A 12,969-nucleotide genomic window follows, 5' to 3' on the forward strand; every position below is an offset into this window, starting at 1 on the left:
AGCACTTGCTCCCCAAATTCTATTGTGACTCTCTTTTAATTCTCATTGAAATATTTTTTGTCACCCCACATCTTCTTCTCTAGCTTTTCCATGTTCATGCTAGCAATGACAATGTTAGCATAATCCATCTCCATCCCATTGTCTTGCTTCTATTGCTTTATGTTAGTGCTATGTGTTCCATCAACGCTTACTCCTTGTTCACCCCCTTTTTATGCTACATGCATGAAAGTGGGAGTATATGCCACATGTTAGTAGGAAATGTTGCTTTTTAAATGAACTTAATACAACTACCCTAGTTAATAGACCATGTCCCATGACTATCTATTGAGAGCTCCCCTCTTCAAGTTTTCGCATACTTAAGAGGTTCTATGTCTTTCATTTAAGGAAAAGGCTATTACAATTCGAACTGTTTCTATTTTGCTAATGGATGGATATGCTCCTTTTTTGTAAGGGGCTCAAATAACTTTTAATAACTATTTGTGCTTGTATGGATGCTACGTATATCCCACACTTCAGGGGGGATTTGAGGGGAATTTCAAGATTTAGAGCCATGGCATTGAGTTGAATTGAATGAGATTCTTCTTTGTTTTAATGTGACAAGGAAATATTTATATTGTTAAAAATGATGTTTTATTTGTGGATGTGTAAACTATTTGTGCTATGTGAGTAAGAATTAAAAGTTATCAAAATGCACAAATGTATCTTATAGCACATGTACATTTTGGATGCATACAAACATATCCATTACAAGTGTGTATCGACCTTGTCTTATTTGAGATTTACTACATGGTTGATGGTTAGGCCTATCAATTGTGATGTATATTACTTAACATGACTATATAAGCATGACTATGTTAGATATTCTATACAAATTTGTTTTGATTTACTATGCATGCACATTATCCTATGATCCATAGCTTCATAATTTTATCCAATAAACATGGCTACATTAGGTGATATATAGAAATTTGCCTTGCTTTACCATATAGACACTTATTTTACTAGTTATAGCTTCACATCTATCTAGTAAAATTAAAAACCTAGTTCCAATTTAAAAAACCCTAGTTACTAACTAGAAAAAAATGTGTATTTACTAGTTATAAGGCTATTTACCATCTAGTTTAGTGTCTAAAGTTCCTTGTGTTGCAGCTTGATGACATTCGATGAGGTTGACAGGTTAGACATGCAATATGGCTGGATAATGATGAGGCAAACAGCCATAGAAGACACACAACATGGAGCAGTCCATTGACTGCCAAATAATTATGGCATTTTGGCGATATTGATGACATTGAAATGACAACCAACATTGATAATGAAGGAGGCGGCATATGATAGCTTATGAGCTTTAAAGTTGCATTACGAGATAGAATGGCATGAAGATACAGGCATTGCAAGAAGGAGGCTGTCATTATGGCAACGCAGGATGATAGTGATTCAAAACAAGATGAAGTCTTGTAATATGGTGCCATTGATCGCGGGCAGACAGCGTTCTGAAATGCAATCACAGGGTGCAAGGAAAAAATGATAAGTCTTCCTTGAGTGCCTTCCTCGCATGCAATCCCTCGTGTCACCCGTCAGGGTATGAGCGGAGGTGAGTCCACCTCTAGGGATGCTGGCCCAGAGCTCCTCCCATACTGTGCCACAGTTTGGCACCATGTCTGTGCCCATCATGTAGATGATACCCCCTTCTCTGTACCATCATGATCTTGGCATGGCAGGCTCTCTACAAAGAGCCTTCGGCAAAAAACTGGGTAATCCATTGTTCAATGGACTCTCTGCTCAACATGCAGGCCAAGGGCATCTCGGACCTATTGGGCAGCATGCAAAACAATATTCAGAAGGATGTGGAGATGGATTGTCCTTTGGGACTGGAGCCGTCCACCTGGGAGGTTTTGCGGAACAGCTGGCAGGATGTGATAGTAGAAGCCCCACAAACCAAAGGGAGAGCCTCCAAGAAGCTGAAGGAGCTGACAACATTTCAACTCCTCAAGGTCAGCAGGGTCTTCCTCAATGAGGCGAATATCAGACTCAAGCAGGATCTCAAAAAGGGTTGCACGACGCCGCCACCCCCCCAAAGCGTCTTTGGAATCTGGGCAGCCAGCAAATCCAACAGGTATGCCAGGTAAGAACATTTGTCTCTCAATCCCTCCTATGGAGTTGAAGAAGTTCACAATTTCCTATCAACTTAGAGCGCTTATTGGGCTATGTCATGGGGCATGCCCCCCCATGGATTTCTCCGAAACTGGGTCAAGCTAAACTGGGAACCAATCGGTGGGAAACCCATGGCTATTCAATACCTCCCAAACAACTATTTCTTCTTCCTTTTTGAGAGCGAGCATGCAGCCCTAACCCTACTAAGCCATGGACAATGGATGCTAAGGAGCTCTCCATTGTCCCTCTTCAAATGGACTCCTGAGTTTGATCCCTCTGGTCCTAAACCGACTTGTGTCCCAATTTGGGTCGAATTCCCAAACCTTCCGTTGCACCTATATCCCTTCTTGAAAACCCTAGCTTCTCCCCTTGGTAGGCTGTTAGGGCAAAGGCCTTACACGGGCATTAACCTGTGGTGGCATCCTCAACTACTCATAGAGATAGACCTTAGCAAAACCCTAATAGATTCATTGTTGATTAATGATTTAGAGGACAACTTTGTGAAGGACCAACCTATCCTCTACAAGAATCTTCCAAATGCTTGCTTCAAGTGCCTCAAATTGGGACACTTCATTCGAAATTGCCCTAAATGGAAAGATAGAGAGAGTCCAGAACCCAACAAGGAGAACTCCCATCCTAAAACTGGTGACCCACAAGATGATGGGTTCCAATCAGTCAACAGGAAGGGAAAAAGTAAGTATCAGTCAACCTAGAAACAAAACAATCAGCAAGGGAAAAAACACTTACAATAACAGATACTCCCCCCTTCTCATGAACTTAGAGGATGTACTAGCAGGGAATAGTGAAAAGGGGGAAACTAGTGAAAAAAGAGAGTCTGCTCCAGTAGAGTTAGACTTTGATGATGTTATAGTGGAAGAAACTCAAGCTGAAAACAAAGGGCAAGCAACCAAAACAAACGAGAATTGCATACATTCAGAAAACTTAAACATTGACCTCAATGAACAGAATGAAGATGTAGAGTTTACTCAAGCAGAGGAAGAGGAACTTCCAATGGAAGGAGAACTTCCTCTCAGCCCTATCCCTGCTGAGAGCCCAACCAAAGAGGGAGGATATATTCAAAATGCCAAAAGGAGATACTCAACTGCAGGACAAAGTGCTAGTAACCCATTTGGTCAAACAAAGGAGAAAGGGAAACCAAAAAAAACATAAATTTGTTTAATGAATAAACTAAAAATTGTCTCTTATAACATCAAGGGGTTGACTGACCCCAAAAGGGCAACTACACTCAGGGAATGGCTCAGAGTTAGTGCCATTTTCCCCGATGTTATTTGCCTACAGGAACTAAAAGTGTCAGATCCCCCTCTTCTAAAGAACCTGAAGTCAGTGTCTAAGGAGTATGAATGGTTCATGACAACCACACCAATAGGAGGGGGGGGGGGGGGGGGGGGGACTTTCTCCATTAAAATTAAGGATCAAATATGTAAGGCTATGATAGATACAGAGAACAAATGGGTTGCAGTCCTTTTTAAAAAGAAGGATGAATTTGTTGTTGTCTCAGTTTATGCCCCTAATACTTCTACTGAAAGATGCAAGCTGTGGGATTCATTTTAGGTTATCAATTGCCCCATTATCATTGCAGGGGACTTCAATATGGTCGAAACAACAAAAGATAGGTATTTGGAAAAAGGAACATGTATTGCAGGAACTGAAAAGAGTAAGTGGCTGGTAACTAAAGCCTATCATGGGCTTATGGATGTCAGTGAACAACTAGGATTTACATGGAGTAACAATCAAAGTGGAGTTTATCTCCGTAAGGCTAGACTTGATAGATTTTACATATCTGCAAGTCTACTGGCCTCCTATGTCAAACTCAAAGTTAAAGCTCTAGATAACTTAGTCATGTCTGACCATAAGCCTATTCAGCTGGTCCTCTCTAACTCATCCCAAATAATAAAAGCTGGCTAGTTTCATACTAACCCCAGACTATTTCAAAACAAAATAGTTAGGGACTCTATCAAAGGAATCTGGACAATGGCCTTCTGGCAAACAATCTCCCCAACTCATTCATGGGCTAAAGCCATTAAAGACGCTCAACATTTTTTGAGGGATGTCAAAAATAAAAAAGTACAGCAGACTAGGGATCATAGAGCTAGACAATACTCAGTGTATAAATCCTTGGAGATCAGGATAGAGGCTGGGGAGACCCAACTACAGCCTGAACTAGTCAGAATCAAACAAGAACTTAGATCTGCTGAAGAAAAAGAAGCTATGGACATACAACTCTTCATTAGGCAATGGTGGGCTAGCAAAGCAGACAAACCCACTAGAGACATGTTCCAAGTCCTTTTTTAAAAAAAGGATAGAGACTCCGTCCCATTGCTGAGAAGGGAAGATGGCACACATACCCAAAACAATGGAGAGAATCTCCTTATAGCTAAGGAATTTTTCTCTAAAATGTTTAGCTCCTCTAGAAAGAGCTCACAAGAAGAGACAACTGCCAAGGCTAAGATAGCAATGGTTAGGAGGAAGGTTGTCCCTCCAAGTTTGACTGAGATTCTGGATGGGGAGCTATCAGCTATTGAGATCAGTGACACCATTGACTCTCTAGCATCAGGGAAAAGCCCAGGGCTTGATGGCCTTTCGAATGAATTCTTCAAAGAATTCAAAGATTTTCTTATTCCCCCCCTTCTCATGGTATGGAGAGAATCCCTGAAATTTGGAGCCTTGCCTCACATAATCAATGAAGGAGTAGTCAAGCTAATCCATAAGAGGGATGATAAAGAACTCCTAGCTAATTGGAGACCCATCACATGTCTCACATCAACATATAAGGCATTTGCAAAAGCCATAGCTAGAAGGCTATCTGACCAACTACATCACTGGATAAGAAAAGAACAAAAAGGGTTCATTAAAGGGAGATATATCCTAGACTCAATAATTGCCCTATGGGAAGGCATTGAACATGCCCAAAAATCCAACCAAGACTTTGTGTTCTTCAAGATTGATTTTGACAAAGCTTATGATAGGTTAGAATGGGACTTTATCCTCCAATCCCTCCATGATATGGGGATGGGTAGAAAGTTCATCAAGTTTGTTAGTACTCTTTTTGGTAATGCCTCCACAAGAATTGCCATTAATGGGGAGATGACTGATTCCCTTCCCTTGAGAAGATCCATCAGGCAGGGTTGCCCTCTTGCTCCCCTTCTGTTTGCCATTGCAGCTGATTCACTAGGGTGGCTCATTCAAGCAGAGATTGATAATGGCAAAATTAAAGGGATTAAACTCCCTAACAACAAAGACATGGTACTCAACCAGTTTGCTAATGATACAAATAGCACGGTAAATAATAATCCAGTCTCATTAGTAGCCTTTTGGAACTACTTGCAAACCTTTTGCAAGGCTTCTGGCTCTATGATCAATCCAAACAAAACATGAATTAAAACACTAATCAGTCCTTGTCCTGGTTGGCTCCTGGCTGCAGGGTGCAAGGAGCTGGAAACAGGTAAAGTTTTCAGACTTCTAGGCATACCCATGGGCTTTGGGATTTCAATGAAACAAAGTTGGGATTGGGTTTTGGAAAAAATTAGGGGAAATTTTGAAAAATGGAAGGGGCTGCAACTCAATATGGCAGGAAGATGTCTGGTTCTGAAACACATACTAATTCCATCCGCAATCTACTTCTTGGCTTGCTAGAAACCATCTAAGTCAGGAATGAAGCAACTAGAGCAACTAGGGAGAAATTTTCTGTGGAGTGGGGATGGGGAAAAATTCAAAGTACCTAAAGTGTCTTGGGCTGTATGCACTACACCTAAGAAATCAGGTGGCCTTGGTCTTCCCAATCCTAGTATTCTGGCTGAAAAACTGGCAGCCAAATGGATAGCAAGAAGCATCATAAGGAAAGAAGAGGACTGGATAACTCTAATCAAGGCAGCCACGGGCAAATTTCAAGTAGAGGGCTGTCCAAAATGGAAAGGCTTAGACCCACTAACAATAACTATTTGTCCTGTAAAACTGAAAGCTAAAGATTGCTCGCCTCTAGCAAAAGGTCTCTGGGAGGCTTGGTTCAAGTACAAGAACCTATTAATCCCCTCTTCCCATCCCAACCTCACCCTGCCCTGGTATTCCAAAGACTCCATCTAGTTCAGCTTCTTTAAGGGAGCCATTCCAGACAATCAGCTCAACTTAGCCCACAAGCTCTTCAAGAAAGGAATTAGAAATTGGAGAGACATTTGGGATCTAGCCCTTAAAAGGTGGATGATTGGAACACAACTAAAATAGAAATTCAAATTAAAAAGACAGGAACTGGATTTGTTAACTGAAAGGGTACTCTTGTGGGGACCTAACATGCCTGTAATGATTAATCTTAATCACCACTTCAATCACAGGGGAATCTGTTTGTTGGGGGACAAACCTCTTCTACCCCTTCTAGACCTATTAGAAAGCAATTCTCCTCTCTGTATTAACCTGAATAACAGATGGCATATTAATTGTCAGTAGCACAGTGGAATTACAGGTTCTGTAACATTTGGGCTCCCTCAATCCAACCAAAGATGTCTTGTCTTATGTGGCTCATTACTCTCAAAAGTATTTGGACTAATGAAAGAGCACTCAAAGCTGGTCTGGGGAATGGACTTTGCCTAAGGTGTGGCCAACAGGTAGAATCAATCCCTCACATATTCCTTAACTGCCCTAAAAATTCTAACATCTAGTGTTTTTTGCAAGTCCTTGTCTTCAAGTATCAACTCACTTGGAAGTAGTTGTTGCTGGGGGTAACATGGGCACATTCTGAATCATACTTTCTCTTCCCCATTGGAAGCACTCATGGGCGTGCCTTGGCCTCCATTTGTCAATGCTAAAGTATTTCCAACACCTAAACTCAGATTCCAATTTGCCCTAGAGCTATGGGCTACTTGTAATCAGGACTCTTCCTCCTCTACTCGTGTAATAGCTATATTGATGTCAGCAACAACAGCAACACTACTCAATTGCACTTGAATGTTAAAGTCTAGCCCCATGCAAAAAGTATTGCAATTGAGCAACATATGGAATAGGAATATAGGTTTGCAACTTGTGAAATACTTCCTTTAGTTTCTCGGCATAGCCTCAAACATTCTCGTGAGGTTCTTAATGCGTTACATTGAGAACACATAGCCAGTACTGACCTCCCCTTTCAAGGACAAACTCTCTTCAGAAGGCCACAAAAAATACATCAATCATAGTTATGGTTCCATCCTCTAGACTATGATACTATACTACAACTCGTCCTTTCGGAGTCATATTAAAGAACATATTACCGGCTCTTGGTAAACACACCACCTATCGTGACCTAAAACAGGCTTGGCAATGGCTCTATAACTCTAGCCATGCCTCTACTACACACCTCAAACCACCCCACATGGCCTCACGGCTAGGAGTATCTAAGGGATATACTACTCTAAGCTCGAAATATAGAACTTTGCATTTGTATGGATTGTAATCCAACGGATATCCCTTCCCACACTCCTCAAAGGGAGTCCCTACACATATCAGTCCTATGCACCTCATAAGCACAAACAAAGGGAGCATCCCTCGGCTGATTGCCGCGGCCCACTATGGCTCTCCTACACCTCGAGGATTGGCCCCAAGATGCGCCATGAACACATAAAGCACATTCAATACATAATCCACTCTTTTAATAAATTGATCCAAGAGATAATAGATAGTCCTCACTAAATATTCCCCAAAGAACAAACCACTAACCCTACAGATTAGGGTACCTCACACTCAACGTAGGTTATCATTCATGAAAACAATTGCTATGCATCCAAGATGATACCATATGGTGCATGCAATGCAATTGTATATGACTAAGTGCTCAAACAAGTTTATTTATTAATAGCCCCAGTATTGTGAAGGTGCAAAAACATGTCTTTTCATGCCTTTCTTCTAAGTGAGAATGCTACGTTACTTAAGGTCAACCCCAAGCATTCTCATACTACTGGAACCTCTTTATTTTAAACCACAAATATCCTATATGTCATGCATCATAGAAATATTAGAATTCAATATGTTTTCAGAACTTAACATCCACATTCTCCCTACCACTTAAGATTGTATATTCGATGGTAGGTTTAGAGCATATTTTTAATGTATTTTTCTTTCATGAAAGCAATAAAAACCCACTTTTACATAGAGATAGGGCTCTGGACCTCATGCCTTGATCCTACCATATATATTCACAACCACAAATTTTATTTTTTCCTATTTTTGGGATTCAAAAAACCTATTTTTAATCATTTTATTTATTTTTTCTATTTATTTATGGATAATTACTAATTTTTTTATTTATTGATTTAAATTTATTGATACTACTGATAATTATTTTTCTATCATATTCCATTCCATACGAACACTATACGCATGACAAAGCCCTAAAGCCGCATGATTTCCCTTAAATTGCAATGTTGTGGATTTTACTTGTTTACAAATAAATTATTAGATGATTGATTTTTCCTGGTTTCTTTAACATTATTGATAAATCAGAGCATTGAAAACCAAATGCAACCATTTTCAACCAAATTTTATCATAAAATAATGAAATCTACTTCTTACTCATGAAACCACACCTTATTATATATGTATTTTGTAATTGAAGGCCCGGTGTGACGCTTTCCAACAGCCCGTTGACAATCCTTCCAACCTTGATCTATGCTCCTTTATGCTCCAGTATCATCCCACGATCAAAATCATTCATCTCAGCCCACCCCTTCTCTCATACATTAATCTATGGAAACATAAAACAAGAGGAGAGAGGAGAGAGAAAGATTAAAATCATATCTTTCCATTTACTCTGTCATTTTTTGATCAAATTGAAGCATTAGAGAGCATACAAATTCAATGGCTTGCTGCCTTCTTTCCTTTCCTTGATTCCAACAAGCATGAAAATGATTTTTAAATGCAAAATTGGGGGTGCCGAATAAAACGCCCCCTCCCCCATGATTCATGACTTTTGGGATTTCTACTTAGTTAAGCTTTTAAGCTTAATCATTAAAAAAATAGCTCAAATTTTGAAGGTTTCACACTGTGTAAAGTGGTTCTTCAATAATGGAAGCCTAAATGAACTCTAATTTGCGAACAAACTAGACGCTTGCTTCATGGCATCGAAATCTATAAACTTGGCCTCCATTATGCACTTTTCGGCTCCCGAATGATATAGCTACTTTATGATACGAAACCTTTCAAGGATTAAATGGGGGGTCAAATGGACTCTGCTTGTGGAGATTGTGTTGGGTTCCTGCCATCAAACTCCATTTAGGAAAATTCCAACTCATCGATCCGTAATCATTTAGCAAACCTAGATGCTCCATTACAGTGGCAGATAGATGATGCAAAGAAGGTAATGTTGTCGACTTTTAGCACAACTTCACCCATAGGACCTCTAGGGCATGTGGACCCACAATGTGAAAGTTGACCGGGATCAGTGTGACTAGGATCATGTCTAGGGGCCTATAGACAGGGCTCCTACAATGGTTCAAATTTCATGTTGTGGGTCCACATGCCCTCGAGGCCCTATGGATGAAGTTGCACATGCAAAATTGAATTATGTATCTTTAACACTCTATGAATAAAGAGTCTAATATTGAACTTATGTGATGCACGACATTATCTATATAGATAAGTACTCATCTAGGTAAGATGGCCGATCTAATGGCCAAGGAAGGGTACATGACTCCGCATTGAAGGAGTACATTGCAGCAACATAGTTGTATCTCATAAGAAATTTTCTCTTGCTTTTGTTGAGAACTTCCTAAAGCTAAGGGCACTGATGAATGTTGGCCCCTTCAAGACCATCTTGACCAACTACTGTAGCTTAGAGAAAGTAGTGTTGCTTCTTAACTCGGTCAAAGACCTAGATACCTTCAAACCAAACAACCTAACATCCAGAAAATTGTTGTAATGTTTTCCCCTAGCTATCGAAATAAATTTAAAAGCATATTGACAAGAATATATGGCCTAAGGATTGCTCCTATAGCTACCACTAAGTCTAATAAAACCCTCAAGGCTATGAAAGAAGTGGATGTGGCTAATGCCTTCTTAGATCTCGGTGCCCTAGAGATTAGTGTTTGGATTAAAGGATGTTTTATTGTGGATGCAATTTCAAGAAGAAGCTTGTTATGAAGGATTTTTGTGAGCCAAGGTACTTTCTTGATATTGAGGTAATCAGATGTGATGGTTGTATATGGCTTTCCCAAAGGCAATATGGCTTTGATATATTATCCAAGCATGGTATGGAAGTATGTAAGTCTCTTTCAGTATCATTGGAGCAAAATGTGAAGTTGAGTGTTGATGTTGGGGATGAGATAGAAGATCCTACTATGTTCAAGAGGATAGTAGGGAATTTGATTTAGAAGACTATCACAAGGTGTGAAAAAATGCATTGTTGTCTATAATAAAGAGCACTTGTCTAGCTCCAAGAAGCCTAGGACAGATTAGATGTATTTACTACCTAATGATGTCTCTTTTGCAATATAACACAGTTTGTAATCTTCTTTTATATTAATAAAAATCGATGTTGTTGGATTTGCATGTAATGTAGTTTGTGATACATGTCATTTATTATTGTTTGTATTTGAATGTAATGCTTATTTGTTGGATTTATACACAACGTGATTAGTTATTTGAATATAATACACACTGCTTTATCGAATTCGTGCATAGCATTTATTTATCTAAAGGCGCATAAGGGTAAATCAAATAAATAAATAAAACAAATAGCAAGTGACTAAACAAAAATAAAATGCACCAAAAAATTTATATTCATATTCATAACAATTTATAGAGGATCCAACATAAGTAGGGTTTTACAAAATCATTTTAGAAGCTAGATTCCATAGATGTTTCACTAGTAGACCCCTTTTGTTACTGCTCTTCACAATGATTGTCCCTCCACTGCTGAAAGAATCTCACTATCCATAAATCCCTATCAGTGATGGTGACCCTCCTTGCATGCACTGCTACATAGACCAACTCTCCAAACAAGTCAATGAGGAAGGCTTTAGTAGCTTCTTGTAGTGCAAGGAGGGCCTGATAGTCCGCTGATCAGGTCGCTCCACACCTAAACTATCAAGGAAGTGCCTCCTGCTATTTCTAATCAATATATGTTGCATTGTCTCCCACACCACCTTTTCAAATGTAGCCTTTAGTATCAAGAGGTGTGTGGTCTTCTGATAATGGTACATCTCTCAGATCTTGGCTTCCATCGATGCTTGTGATGGTGGCGTGGTGGTGGTGGTGGAGTAAGGGGAGGTTGCCTCTCCGCGAAAGTTCTTGGGAGGGGATCTTTGAGCCGCTTGCTTAGTGCATGCCATATCTTCTAGGAGTGAGAACTTGAAACACAGAACTCAAATAGGTAAAATGAGGTGAAACTTTCAACTTATAGCCAAAAAAAGTTAAAATATATAAAGTTGAATTAGTGTATCCAAATTTTAGAAAAAATATGACCAGTGGATCAGATTGACTTGAAATTTTATCTATGGACTCTTTTAGGACAATCAACCACCCAAAAAAAAATTAGCCCCATCAAAAGCCTTTGGGACACCTGGCCAGAGGGTCACATGTGGAGCCCTGAATGTAGGAATTCATGGCTCTATAGGCAAGCCTTCAGCTAGGTGTCCCAAAGGCTTTTGATGGGGCCAAGTTTTTAGTTTTTATGAGTCGAAGAAAGGACAACGCAAGGCAAATGTGTATATGATACTCGGCACATGGGTGAAGTTTCACCAGATTCTGATTTATAAAATTGATGATTAAATCTTTTTTGAAAAATTCATTAAATGGATTATACTTACACTAAGAATAGAAAAAATTCATCGAGTGTGTGTAATTGTGTATTAAATGTATTCTCGACCAAACTACGTGCGACATTGGAAACTTAAAAACTCACAAAATATAAATATTAGGCAAAATGGAATATCATATATCGGATATAGTATTGCCAAACCATAAAATATAGTAAAGATATAGTGCATCCTCTCAAGTACAATTTTTCACCGATGTGTGCGTGATTGCACATAAATTTTATCCTCAATGAAACAACTTGCAAAATTGGAAACTTAAAATTTCACACAATGCAAGTCATGGGCAAAATAGAATATCATATATCAGATATCACATTACGAAACCACAAAATACATGATAGATAGTACGTCACACCAAGTACAACTAGAGCTAGATAAAATTTAACTTTGTTTTGAAGGCCACTACTATTAAATGCTTGAAGGTCTACTGGAATGATAACCAAAGACTAAGCTCCATAAAATCTACAACCAAACCTAAGCTTAGCATGGATCCATTTACAATGTAGTTTCTCAAAGCATGTTATTGACATTAAGATTATGCAACCTTATTATTGAGAATCTCACAAATGATAATCAAATCTATGGACGTAATAGTGATACGTCAGGTATGAACGGCTAGAAGTCGACCATCACTCATGAGATCAATCAAGTAGCTTTCAACTACCTCTTGGAGAGCAAGCAAGGCTTGGCTTCATTGCCCCACATTCCTTGTGTGGTTCCTTGAAGAAAACTTGTCATGATGCCCTGTAGATCTTGTAGTATTTCTCACACCAACCTAGAGAATGGTGCCTTATGAATAATTAAGTTGGCAATCATCTGGAATTTCCTTATCTCACATAGAGTAGTTGTACCTGATCTCCATCTTCGCTTCTTATGTGTCAAAGGACATGTATTACCAAGTGGAGCAGTAGTGGGATCTAGGGTAATTGGAACACGTGGGCCACCATTTCTAGACAATAGTGGACCATTATTCTCAATAGACAGACCACCATTATTGACTACACTAGGGCCACCATTGTTG

This window comes from Lygodium microphyllum, chromosome 12, assembly GCF_053477565.2.
Source record: "Lygodium microphyllum isolate KBCC chromosome 12, Lygodium_microphyllum_v1.1.10, whole genome shotgun sequence".
NCBI lineage: Eukaryota > Viridiplantae > Streptophyta > Polypodiopsida > Schizaeales > Lygodiaceae > Lygodium > Lygodium microphyllum.